This window comes from Cryptomeria japonica, chromosome 3 (assembly GCF_030272615.1).
Source record: "Cryptomeria japonica chromosome 3, Sugi_1.0, whole genome shotgun sequence".
NCBI lineage: Eukaryota > Viridiplantae > Streptophyta > Pinopsida > Cupressales > Cupressaceae > Cryptomeria > Cryptomeria japonica.
In genome coordinates this window covers 201,942,320-201,956,053 of record NC_081407.1, presented here as the reverse complement: position 1 = coordinate 201,956,053, position 13,734 = coordinate 201,942,320, and the positions used below count along the sequence as shown (strand labels likewise).

The following is a 13,734-nucleotide window of genomic DNA, read 5'->3' as shown; positions in this document are numbered from 1 at the left end:
ATATGGATCCGAGTTGTCATTATATTAATCAATTCTAATGAATAAGTAGAAATGAATTAAAACAACAATGAAAGCAAAATTAAAATTCAATTATAAAAACCTAAAATGTCCATGGCAACTCCGAGAATGGTGGAAGGACGATGCAATGGATGAAGGACATGGTAATTGGCACGATTTAGAGGTGGTTTTAATGTCGAACCGTGTGGGCAAAATGGAAGGAAAAGCTCAGACAAAGTATTTATGGAAGAAAATTGATGATTCCGGCTTGTGGTGGCGGTATAAGATGTTGGTGTTGGGTGTAGTGTATAGTATTGATTGTTTTATTGATTTTTGGTGGCTCTGCTTTTTCATTTTGACATTCGGTTTCTTTGAGAGAGATCTGTAGAGAGTGGAGAATACATTCTCAGAGGTGATGGCACTGTAGTAGGAAGAACATGGAGGCCAATTTCACCTTCAAAACTGTGAAGAAATTAGTGCCGTTTGTGGGTAAAGTATCAGACAGGTGCATACAGAGAGCCTTTTACTCTACAAGGATGAGCGACTCTAGGAGGCGGTTAAACTAATGCTAGGGGAAGATATTGTGTACATTAGTCACATATACAAGACTAATATGGAGGTCTACTCTTTAATTGCTGCTTGGGGCTTAGAATTCGAAGATGCCGCGGACAAGGTAAAACGATTGCTGTAAGGAGTTAATTGCAGAAGATTTTTGGGGAGACATGGACCCAATTTTTGAATGGGCTGTCCCAGGCGTTGGCATAGATATTTCAGAAGGAATGGAGGAGCCTAAGGACCCCATTCCCTTTGTTCGCTGGCAGGAGGATGACGTAAAAGCAAGGTGCAGAGCTTCGGCATGGTGCGGTTGGGAGGCATTTAAGACATTTGCAGAGCTAATGTGGGTTGAAGAGGCTCTTAGAGAAGCGCATGAAGTGGTGCGAGTGGAGATGGGTCGTGAATTGAGACCAAGAGCGCGCATAGAAGAGGCGATGAGAGTCCTGGCCAGGTTCAATGAGGAGCATGGAAATGCTAGTTAGTAGTTTAGTTTTTTATAACCCGTGTCTATGTTAGTAGTTTATAGATTTTGTTTGTATTGCTTTTAGATCACTATTGGGCTGATAATGTGCCTATTACACCGTTTCGTTTTGTACACTCAGTTTTTGTAGTGGTTACTGGGTTGCTACAAGGGTCTTATTATGTTTAGTTCTGGTAGATGGATTGTTATGCAGACATTTGGGATGGAGGCTTTTTTTATTATGTACTTTTTTGATAAATTATATCAATAAAAACTTTATTACCGACCAAAAAAAAATCTTAAATTTGCTTATCAGACATGGATTACAATAGCAGTGATGAAAATATCCGCTGAATCGTGATTTTTCGTGAGTAAAAAACGTAAATGATTAAATCTGTCAAAAAATCGTCAAAGATTTAATGCAAAAAATCGTTGGGTTTTTTTTATAAAAATTGCAACTAAAGCACTAAATCTCGACATTAAAAAAGTATATTTCGTTTTAAGTGAAAATGGAAACTTAAATTTTTTTCCAGTATAGATGGTGGTTATTGGTCATTGCCGCATTGGAGAAGGGCACGTGGATGGTGACAGAGGAAAAAATGAGGGTTCCGGTAGACGGTGCTGTGGTAGGTTTTCTGTTTTTGTTTATCATTTGTTCCTATTCTTCACAAGCGTGTGACAGTTTGCAATGCTCTCTTAAGCCATCTTTGGCCGGTGGTTGTATTTGTTTTGTGGTTTAGATTCTATGATATGTAATTGACTCAAATTTGTTCAAAGATTGCACTTGTTTTTTGGCATATGATATGTATTTAGCTAAAACTTTGATTTATATATGATCGAAACCAGTAATATGTTATTATGTTCTATAAATTTAGTGTATATGTGTGTTTTTTAAGAATATTTTAAGAAATTATATATCTTCAAATGTTCAATAAATTTGCTGATTTATTGCCGGTTTTTTCCCAATTTTTCAAAAATTTTGGGCCAAAAGAGTTATTGCCAAGTAAGAGTTTTTCAACCTTGTACAATAGGATTAAAACTATGTGATGGCAAATTCAGCAATAAGAGATAAATCAATTAACCAAGAGTATCTCATTCCATTTACCTTATAAATTGCTCCCTTAACTTTCAACCTCATGAGCAAGCTTAAAAACAAACCTACTCTTTCCAGCTTAACGTCACCTAAAGCACAGTTAGCCTTTACACTATTGAACAATGCCTTGAAGTGTTCTTAGGATAGGGCTGATTGTTGATTACTATCTTCTTTATAACTAGGAGTATATACATAAAACACTTCAATCAATTGCCCTTGGAGAAGGAAGGCTGGTGAAAGAGGATAAGGGTTGGTTTCTGTTGTGACTTTTTCACACATCGCTCCATTGCAAATGGGGACTCCAAAGTTTTTGCTTTTTAGGGTTGTGTATTAGCATCTTAGGTTTTTGTTTCCAATTTCTCGCTTCTGCAAATGAGTCAAGTTTGTCAAAATTTGGAGGAGTCTTCGCAATCAATGAGGAGGAAAAGTGGTCAAATCAACGTTTTGATGCTATAGATGGGCTCAGATAGGTCGGAGGAGTAAAATCGCAATTTCTCGAGGTCAATTTTGACAACTTCTTAGTTTTAGGATTTTTTCTTTTTTTTTTCTAAATTTAGACAGTTTTGTTTTTGGCATTTTGGGGCCAATCCGAGAACTTGCCTTTTCGGCTTGCTTTTTTCTAAAAATAGAAAGTTGTTTTTTTTTTCTTCTGAAAGTTGCTTTTTGCTTTTTTGATCATGGATGGTTTTTAAGGTTCAGAAGAAGTGTCAGATTGGAAAAATTCATCCAGAACGAACCAATTGTGAGATGGCTTTCGAATCCAGAAGATAGATTCCTAAAAAGCCAAGTTGAAGATCTGGAAGAAATGGCTAAGTCTGAAACCAAAATCAAGAAATTCCTTGTTCAAATTATGGAGGTCGCCTAGAAGGAAAATTTTCAATCGAAGATCATGGCATATGAAACATTGCATGGCACTGTGCAAAGTCCGCCCATGGTAAGTGGTATCATATGTGTGCACATAGCAAGTCCGCCTTAGCATGATCAAAACTTACATGGCTATGTGTAAAGTTCGCCCAAGAAGGGGTAATAAAGGTAATTAAGTATAGGTGCTTGGAAGAGGAAAGGTCAAAAATTTTTGTTATGAAAAATTCCTAATTCAACCTCAAGACCGCCCTAGCAAGCATGAACTCCGCCCTTGGCATGATAGAATTTTCAATCTAAGTGTGAAGTCCGCCCAAGGAGTAAACATGAAGAGTGATTGAGTGTTGGGAAAGGGATAAGAATTTTTGTTTAAGTGTGGCAAACATGGAAATATTCCCTAGGTGCTTGCAAAGTCAGCCGAACACACAGTGAATCATACTTGCACACTTGCAAAGTCCCGCCCTAGGAGAAAAGGTATTGGCAATGAGAATAGGTGAATAAAGCAAGAAAAACAATTCGCTTAGTATGAAGAGAAAATTTGAAAAAAGAGTTTGAAATTTTGGATTAAAACACAAAAGCTTAAAGCAAAAAGGAAATCCGCCTAAGGGAAAGAGTTTGTGTTTGGCAAAGTATTGGAAAAAGGAAAAAACAATTAAAACAAGGAAAATAATTCGCCTAAGCATGGAAATAAAGTGAATAAAGCAAAGTTCGCTCAAAGAGAAATGGTTTCTAGAAGGAAGCAAGAGAGAAATTGCCATTAAGTTTTAAAACAAAAAACAAAAAGAAACTCAAGAGAGGTTCAACTTGGAGAGCAAAATTGGACTACATTCATCAAAAACAAAAAAAACAAAGCCAAGCAAGTTCGAATTTCCTATAAACATAGGCATTGGCAAATTCATTATGCACACCTTGCTTCTCATTCTTAGACTTCAAACTCTTCCAAGAAAATTTTCCAGGTTGTGAAGTTGATTTTCAGAGTGAAATTGCAGGTGCAAGATAATTTCAAGAAAGAAATCAGACAAAGTTGAAGGATTGCTTCAATATTTTTCAGGTCTAGAAGTATTCTTAAAGCAGATTTTCGAAATTAGTCCTTCAAAATTGTTTTCTCAATCTGAATTTCTGATTCTCAGACCGGCACATAGATTTTCTTAGCAAATTTTTCGAATTTTATCAGGGAAAGCATATTGCTTCTTTGTGCTTTTTCAAAATTTGAAGAAAGAAAGTTTAAAAATCAGACTTAACTCCATCATTTCAAGAGTTTTTCCAAGTCTGATTTCAAATTTCAGAATGTAAGTAAGTCTGATTTCAATTTCCAAAGTTTGCAATCAGACATTAATTCCAAGTTTCCCTAATTCTGATTTTCAGATTTTACTCATTCTGATTTTGAGAATTCAATCAGAAAATCAGAGTTATCTTTCGAAATTTGTTATGTTAACATCATGTCTATTTCCCCAACTTAAGAACTTTTTGTATTTTCAGGTAGTAGATGTCAGTCCATGAAAAGATTTTTAGAACGGTAAGATGAAACAAGGGAATCTGTTGGGAAAGATGATTCGACAGTGCATGGAAGGACAACATTCACGCTTCAAGGTGGAATCCAAGGATGAAAGGAACAAAGAAGGACTACACTTCATATAGACATTCAAGAAGATTAAGTCATCCAAGGATGAAAGGCTCTACATCTACCTTGGATTTCTTTGGAAAATCCAAAACACAAAAGATTCCACATCACAAAGCGATAGATTGAAGACGCAATGAGAATGAAGAAAATATTCTAATCATCTTGAATTTCCTTTGGAAATCCAAGAGTAACGTATTAACACTTCTTCATGACGAGGAATGAAATCCGCAAGGCAAGCTGAGGTGACATCCCAACCATCAATCAACCAATCCTAAAGTTTCAAGTTAGGCATGTCCAGGTGCAATGAACCAGACTCAACAAGTGGAACCTATTTTCTCATTGGTTAGCCAAAGTGTTGTAATTTTCCCATTGGTTGAAAGGAGTTTTTTTGCAAGTAACTCTAATTAGGGTTTTATCTGTTAATCGTGGCCATTGCTCTTGGATCAATTCCGGCCATTGCTTTGTAATGCGGTGCCTATATAAACCCCCCTCCTCTCATTTGTAAAGGGGGAGATTTCTGAGAAATTGTTGTAATAATACTTCTTATTGTTCAATTGTTGGTGAATTTTGTCTACTTTTGCAAGTTAGCATGGTTTCTTGTCTCTCAATAGAATAGATTTCATTTTCAAGTTGTAGGATTTGACAGATTTGCTTAATGTGGAATGTATGTGTTCATACTTTTGATAATTGGATGATTTTCAATTAATGTTCGAAGTTAGCCTGAACCAGTAGTAGAAATTTAACTTCTATTGCTTTATTCATTCTTCAAAATGTTGGTGAATATGAGTGATGTGAAAATCTTTTAAATTCCTTAGAATATAACACTGTTCTTGTGTAGTTGTTGAATTTGGCGAAGCAAGAATTGGTTTTAATTCCACTTTTGCAATTTCCGTCTTCGGAGTTCATAGGATTATAACTATCTTCCTAAACCCTCATCCTTTTGCCTTTTATTTCAAGTTCTAGAAGTAGAACTTATTTCAAAATTATTTCTAAAAAGAGAAAGTTACAAGTGTTGACAATCTTCAGAATCCTTTGATTGATTCACTCCTCGAACAATTGTGTAAGTCCCCCTTTAGATTACCAACATATCACAACGAACCATCTGAGACTATCCACATGAATCTAGAACCTTGGACTCGTCTTTGTGATCACATAGTCCGTCTGTTTAGCACGTAGAAGATTTTGATCAAGAGAGAATAGGATATCTTTGGTTATTTTATTCTGAGTTGCGTGTGCATAAAAAATACACCAACAGTTTCTTTCCTATAACATGCTGTTTTTTTATGTCATAGAAATTGAAGAAGTTTCATTTTTTCTTGAATAGATTAGGTATGAGAAGAGGTGTCTTCCTTGATGTTTGGCTCCTTGTGATAGAATGAAACTGGTTTTAACTTATCATGTGTTATGTGAAACATTGAACTTCTTAGAGGGAATGATAGGCTGTCTCAAGTTGTAGGATATGTTTTTATTTGTCATTAATTGGTGTGAAATCGTGTTGGTTATTGAGTCTAAAAGTTTAAATGAATTGATTGATCCTTTTAGGCAGTGTTATTGGATCTGTTAGTATGCAGCCAAATCGAGTGCCAATTCATACCAAATTCATATTTCGCTTTGGTTCTATTTAAGTTATGCATCTTACCCCTTTGAGTTATTGTAGCATTTCATTGATGAGAAATGTTTCCCTAGTGGAAAAGACCAAATGCTGCATTTCAAATCAGTGAGTGGGAGCCTAATGCTATGTATACTTGCTTTCTTGTGAAGGTACCAACATATTCCATTTGCAACTAACTATATGCAATAGCTTTTGCCCATTGATGGTAAAAGGAATAGATCAGGGTAAAAACCCCTGTTTATTAAGTCAAAGCCGCAACTACTTGCCTTGAGCTTGATTCCATTATGTGTTCTTTGGGCCAATATTAAAAACTAATGTTGACTTTAATATTTTACAAGTTTAATAGAGTTTTTATACTATATTTAAATTTTAATAATTTTAATTTAATTAAATATGTTTAAAATTTAATATTAACCCAAAATATTCCCAACCACAATTTTTTTTTTACCGGATCCACAAGCTAAATCCATGAACCTAAACTAGGATCTGAACCAAAATTGGCAACATAGGTTTTGGATTTTGTTTGGGTTGATGCTTAATTCTTTGACAGGGATTGATATTAAGGGACACTATATGCAAGGGAAAGTACATCTTGCTACCTCAAATTTTCATCTTCTCAAGGTTGGGTTAAGATAGTGGAAATTTAAACAAAATTCGACGTCATGGCCTGTGCGATGAGCTGATCCAACTCCCTTAGTTCCACCACCATCTTAAGTGCATCCCAGCCATGCCTTGCTTCCTCTTTGTGATGAAATTTGCACATACCCCTCGCTCATCGAAGAAATGGGTAGAGGCCTGCATTACCACTGTTTACGTCTGCCTCCAATCCCTCCTATGCATCAAAACCCACACCCAGCTCTGCCCATTCTAGAAGGGAGTCCATCACTACCAGAAAGTCTTCATGCACTATTGTCTGCATTGCTCTTCTCACCGTTGCCGTGGTTTCTCCCAACTCCAAGCCCCACGCCATGATGAGCGGGAAAATATCCATCTTTGTTTTGTACCTGGACTTGAGCAGATTCAAAGCACCTTCCACCACAATTGCAGCACTCTGAGCCAATAATTCATCTGAGAATTTAAACATTTTCTGCAGTTGTCCCATGGTGATCTCCTCGTAAAAAGATGAAAAATTGGCTTCCATCCTCGTTGCTCATGACCTTGCACCACTTCTCAATTTTGTTTCAGGATGCTTCCAAGAAACCCTACAATGTTTTCGGTTTCCTTCTCAATGAAGCCTCAAGCGAAATAAGGACAATGTTAAATGCAAACTTGAGTTATTTAAGAGCCATCATTAATGGCCTTCCTTCCTCGCATAACACTATCGTCGCCCCTTATTAACACTCCTCTGTCAGCCATACAGAAACAACTGTAGTGTCATTAATGCCCACTTCCCATGTTGTCTTCAAAAAACATATTTCAGAAATCCCCCATTCTAAATTCGCCAACTGCTGCAAATGTAAGAGCCCATTTAGAAAGTATATCAGCCTCAACATTCCCTGAACGCTTCACATGACTTAATTGAAAATCCTCAAAAGATTTTAGTTCTTCAATGATATTATAAATCCAACCTTGCAGATGCCATGCCTCAATCGCCTCCATCATTAATGCCTGAATAATAATTAAAGAATCGCCCTCTAAATGCAGTTTTTAGCACCTAACTGTTTACATATCCGAACTGCTAGCAAAGCCACTGAAGCTTCAGCCAAGTTCCAATTTCTGAGCTCCTAACACTAGAACCTCACCTTTCCAATCCCTCACTATGACTCCTGCAATGCTTGCCCCTTAAGTCCAACTTGTCAAGACTCTTGCGTCTTCTTGTTCTTGCTTGTTTTCAGTTGGAGCACCGCTTATTCCAGAGGTATTGTTTGATTGTCAAACATGAAGGTCTTCAATGAGGATAGTACTTGCTCTCTTTCTTCCTCATCTAGCATTGATGGATCATACAAGTGTAAGAATTCGCACATCTGAAATTATTTCTAAGTTGGAAAATGGGCCTTATCTTAGAGGTTTTGTCTTCTTGACTTACCCTTGTAATCTTGATTTGCCTAAGGGCAGCCATACTTTATCTCCTACCTTGATTATATGCTCACTTGGGTGCTGATCATGCCTGCATCCATATTTTGTTTGAGACTTCTCAAGTTGCTCTTCCCCATGATACGGATTTGCCGGATCAGCTTAATGAACTTAGTTGCCTTTGTCACCTCCAAAATCTCGTATTTGGTTCGCCCTTTTTTTGTAGTGTAACATCTGGTGCATGTGGAGGTAGATTACCCAAGCAAGCATTGAAAGTTGAGTGATTTGTTGGTTATTTTATTTCTTTATTATAGGAGTGGCTGGTTATAGGGCAAAGATTCAGTTTAGGCATTGGGATGCTTGCAGATTTAACTTTGAATGGGCTGTACCAAGGTCTTGTTGACTACTCTTGTTTGTCTATTTGTTTTTGGATGGAGGGATGGATTCTTTTGGTGTTTGGAATCCATCTTATTCCATAAAGTTTTTTAAATTTTTTCAAGGAACGTGGTTTCTCTATTTGAAACAATGGACTTGGGAAGCCCAAAGTGTGCCCACATGGTAGCAAAAATATTAGGTTCTTCCTTTGCTTGAATTGTTTTTTTTTGCATGAATCAGTTCATATAATTTCGTAAATCTATCCACAGCCACAAAAAGTTACATATGCCTATGGTTGATTGTAGGTATTTCCTTTTACAAAATTCATAGAAATGCATTCCCATGGTCTTGTTGGTAATGAAGAGGCAAACACAATCCTTCTTTTCTTATCTTAGATTGCAGTAAAGCTTTCAAACTCTAATAAATCTAGCAATTTTTTGCAACATTTTGGGTCAATAGACATAACTTCTTGAATGAGCCATAGTCTTTGCAACTTCAAAATGACTGACACTTTGGAAGTATACGCTGTTGACTTGGTGGTCAGCACCTCCTTGGGGACTCATGACATGGCTTAATTGCCTCTCGTGGGTTGGGTTAAATCTGGCATTTGTATCGGACATTGATAGTTCGAGCTTTTGGCGCAACAACAAATGATTCCAACAATTGGTATCAAAGCCTTGGGTCATGGGTTCGAGTCTCCCTTCAGTGGGTGTTGAAGGCTTAGTTGGTGTTGAGGGGGAGATTGTTGACTTGGTGGTCAACACCTCCTTGGAGACTCATGACATGGCTTAACCGCCCCTTGTGGGTCGGGTTAAATTTGGCGTTTGTATCAGATGTTGATAGTTCGAGCTTTTGGCGCAACAGCAAACGATTCCAACATATGCTTCCTTCATGAATAAAAGTAGGTGTTTCTTGGCACACACAACATTCCCAACTTGTAGATAAGCTTGTCTTTGAGGTGGAAGTTTTTTCATTTCAGCATCATTTCTTGTTTGTATTTGTTTGAACTTCTCCTTAAATTCTGGATCTTGGGCATATTCCTTCATATTATAGCTCAAGTTGGACTTATTCTTTGCAATTGTTGAAAATATCAAGTTGTGTTAACATGGCAAAATTTGTAGCTAAGCTATACTAGGGTTGCTTACAACATGCAAATCTTGAAATCTTACAATGAAATTGACGGGGAATCAAAATGTGTATCCAATTATTTAATTTAAATATTATAGCAATTTCTAATGCTTCATGTGTTAATGCATGATAGCTTCGGTAAGAAAAATGATTGAATGAGAGATAAATGAAGTCTCTCATTCAATCATTTATCCTATCGATAAACTATTAGGAACAACTTCAAGCTATTGTTCTTTCATTTGATGATCACTCTTCATTTGTATATGTTCAATCTACTTAGTTCGATCAATGTTCAAACTATCGATAATCATATCATAGCATAGTATAATGATTAACATCGGTTTGCATTATAACTGTGATCACCGATTATTATCGGGCTAACCAAGTATCCCGATTTATATCGGTTGATTTATTGACAATAAACTAATGATGGTTATCGGGATTAACCGATTGTATCGGGTGGCAAAGCATACACCGCTTGGTATCACTTAAGCGATCACCAATTGGTACCGGTTAACAAGTTACGTAGACACCGATTGGTGTTAATTAACAAGTTACGTAGACCCCGATTTGTATCGGGCTGTTGATTAATGTATACACCGATTGGTAATTATAAAGTCAAAGGGTGCGATCAAGTAGTGTCTTGATCGGTCATGTCTAAAAGACATGACCGGTCAAGGCATTGCTTGATCCTCCCCTCTTGCATATATATATCAATCGATATTTGTGAGAAGGACATCGAAATCAATAAATGCTCCTCTCACCTGCCATACAAAAGAAGATAATCAGATTTATCATATAAATAGATGATACATAGATCAAGAAAATATAAACTAGAATATATCTTGCATATTGAATTGAGAATTGAACATCATTTACAACATGTAAGGCTTAGAAAATTCTACAATTGTCATAGTAGTCTTAATTCAAAATGAAACTTGTAAAATCAAAATCCTAGAGATAATACCATTGGAAATGAAGTATAACTAGGCTACCACAGCTCAAAAGATGAAGATGAAAGCTAAGAACAAGAATATGTGTACAAGGGAAATAACAATACAATGAAATACATCTGTGCGATGGAAAAGCAATTGAAACAGATCAAACATACTTAAGAGATGCTTAAAGGTTTAAAGCACAGGATAGGCAAGCTGAATATGTTTGAGATGTAAAGAGTCACACTAGACCAGCTAAAATGAAAGTAAATCTCTCAAGGATGGCCTCAAAATTAGTGTTAATTAAAAGGACGAGATAGATAGGGATGGAAGGGTAGTTAATAAGGCTAAAGCTGTATAGAAGAGATGATAAGGATTGAAAACATGTGGATAAATAAAGAAACTTGCAAATGTTGCAAAAGCTGTCAAAAATGTCGAGGCATACAAGAATAGCCCCTAATAGATATGAAAATTGCCAAACAACAAATAGAAGAGAGGAGGCTGTGTTGAGACATGGACCAGCTAGGACTCAAACCTAGGACCTTGGACCTTCCATATGCTGTTGGAGTGCTCTACCACTGAGCTACTGGCCCCTCTTGGACCAGTCCATCGTCGGTCCGGGTGTGGCTTATTTCCAACACCAACACCCCCCCTTAAGCCACACCTCTCGTGTGCTTGGGGCTCCTAGCCTGGACCTGGCTTTGATACCATGTTATCAAAATATGAAGAAATGGACATCTGCAGACCTATTTTGGGCACCAAAAAAGCGGAATGAAATGGAAAAAAAACCAAAAAAATGCCCCTTTTAGCCGTTTGGGCATTTCCCGCGGGCTCTGATACCATGTTGAGACATGGAGCAGCTAGGACTTGAACCTAGGACCTTCCATATGCTGCTGGAGTGCTCTACCACTGAGCTACTGGCCCCTCTTGGACCAGTCCATCGTCGGTCCGGGTGTGGCTTATTTCCAACACCAACATCATACAATTTTGTGCAACAATATTGTAGTGAAGATATTGAATGGGTGTTGGTTTAGAGTGAGGAGGTTGCAGAAGGAGGTGAAGATGATGAAGATAAGGAGGACATTAGGTTGTTGATATCTAGTTATATGTGTGTGGGAGCATATGATCTACCACCACATCCAAGAAGATTTGCAAATCTAATGATTTGGTGGCATTCAGGGGCTCTTTGAGAAGAGAAACAAATCTCTTTCCATGCCTCTGGTCCTCTTGCCCAGTCTTGTGAGAGTGGTTGGTTTGAATGTAGAAGTGTCTGGCCTTGTGGTTTCCGTGGATTCTCAGTCCACCATGGTTGAGGACCTTTGACTTTTGGAAGCAGTTCTTGGAGCTGGCCTATCGAAGGAAGTTTTGGGGTTGGATGGTTTTGGTGGGATTCATGTTGGGCACTCAGATGTTGCCTAGTTTCCTCCCTTATTTGACTGCCAAGGGGTTCATGTTGGCATTTTTTGTTGTTCTATGCCGGCCTGGGGCTTATGACAAGTGGTTCCCCCCTCATTCTCTCTCACTCCTTCCCCCCTTGAAGTCTTGGGTTATCAAAGTGAACAATTCTTTTTTTGCCTAGCACTGCTCTTCTTTCTCCTAGTATTGCTCTTCTTTTTATTCCCATGGTTTTCAAATAGTAGGATAGCTTAGAATTCTTGACTATGTTATTGACAGATTGGCATCCAAGTTGGTGGATGATCTCATGGGAAGTTTTTGGAGGCGAGGATAAAGGTGAACGAGTTTAGAATTTGGGCTAGGAGGAAATGGAAAACCAGGAGATTGCTGTCTTGTCAAATGGGTTTTTCTTCATCTCTCACTCTTCACAAATATTGTTTTCAAACTTTGAAGGGGGGACCATGGTTTCTTGGCAAATCCTGCCTCTTCCACAAGAAATGGGAATCAGGTTTGAATCTTAACAAAGTTGGCATTGAAAAAGTGCTTGTGTGGGTCAAACTCATTAGCTTATTATTAGAGTATTGGGACAAGGAAGTGTGCTTCGCCCTAGTGTGCTCTTTGGGGGATCTCATTGTGATAGATGACTTGATTAGATCCAAGAAGTGCTTCTTCTTTGCTAGATTTTGTGTTAACATCATTGTTGACAAGCTACTCCCTTCCTTAATCACTTTATCTTTGAAGCTTGGAGATTGGGTATAGCAGATTGAAGTGGTCCCTTGTGATGTGCCTCAACAGCCACAAGCTGGGACATGTTTCTGCTCTGTGTGTTGCTTCTCAAGGGTTGACCATGCACATGATAAGGATATGCAAGATTCTCACCCTGGCCCCCTCCTCCCCACCCAAAAAAAAGGAATCGTGGAGTAGATTGTCTTTGGTTTATGTGTAATCTCCCCACTTTGAAATAAATTTTTATGATAATATTAAAAATTAAATTAAAAAATTAAAGAATATAATTATATATAATTAAAATTTAATTAAGTTAATGAATGGTCAAAAGACATAAAGTGACGAGTTGCGACCCTCAAACATTAGATATAAAAGGGAGAGAGAACCTAATTTGAGGGGGGATAATTTGGGAATCAGAAGTGCAGATCTGATTGTGAAATGTTGTGCCCTTTCAAAGGGCAGAAATAATAAAGAGTTGCACTCTTTCAAAGGATGCTAATGGTGAAAGGGTGTGTCTCCTGCCAAAGGCCATACATCATGAAGAGGTGTGACCTCTCCCTCACATTGAGAGGTGTAAAGGAAAGGAATCAAAAGCCTCTAGTGACATCACCATTGATCAGATCAGATCAGAACTGTTATTAAGTTACAGGCAGTAACATCCCTGTTCTCGGTGGTATGCATGGGGATGTGCTTAATTCGTATGCTTAATATATGACACCTGATAATGCTCTTATGCAGAATTTAATAATAATATTAATATAGACTGCAATATGTATGACGGTGTAATAATGCCTTCCTATCACTAACTGTTCATATGACGATTCAGTAAATTATATGATGGAGTCTGTAATACCTTTTAATCTCACCATCCAATTATGGAGGGAGATTACAAGGAAGCAAGAGCACTAGCCTCCAGCAGGTAAGCCAGCCCCAAGTGTGGGCCAAGAGGCCAAGTTGACGAGG

The 13,734-nt window shown here is 37.7% G+C and overlaps 1 protein-coding gene across 1 annotated transcript in view; it reads left to right on the top strand.

Annotated features, from left to right (window-relative positions):
* The window catches only part of LOC131034220 (uncharacterized), an 81,343-nt gene that overhangs the window by 39,840 nt on the left and 27,769 nt on the right, over window positions 1-13,734 (top strand). The window lies entirely within an intron of this gene.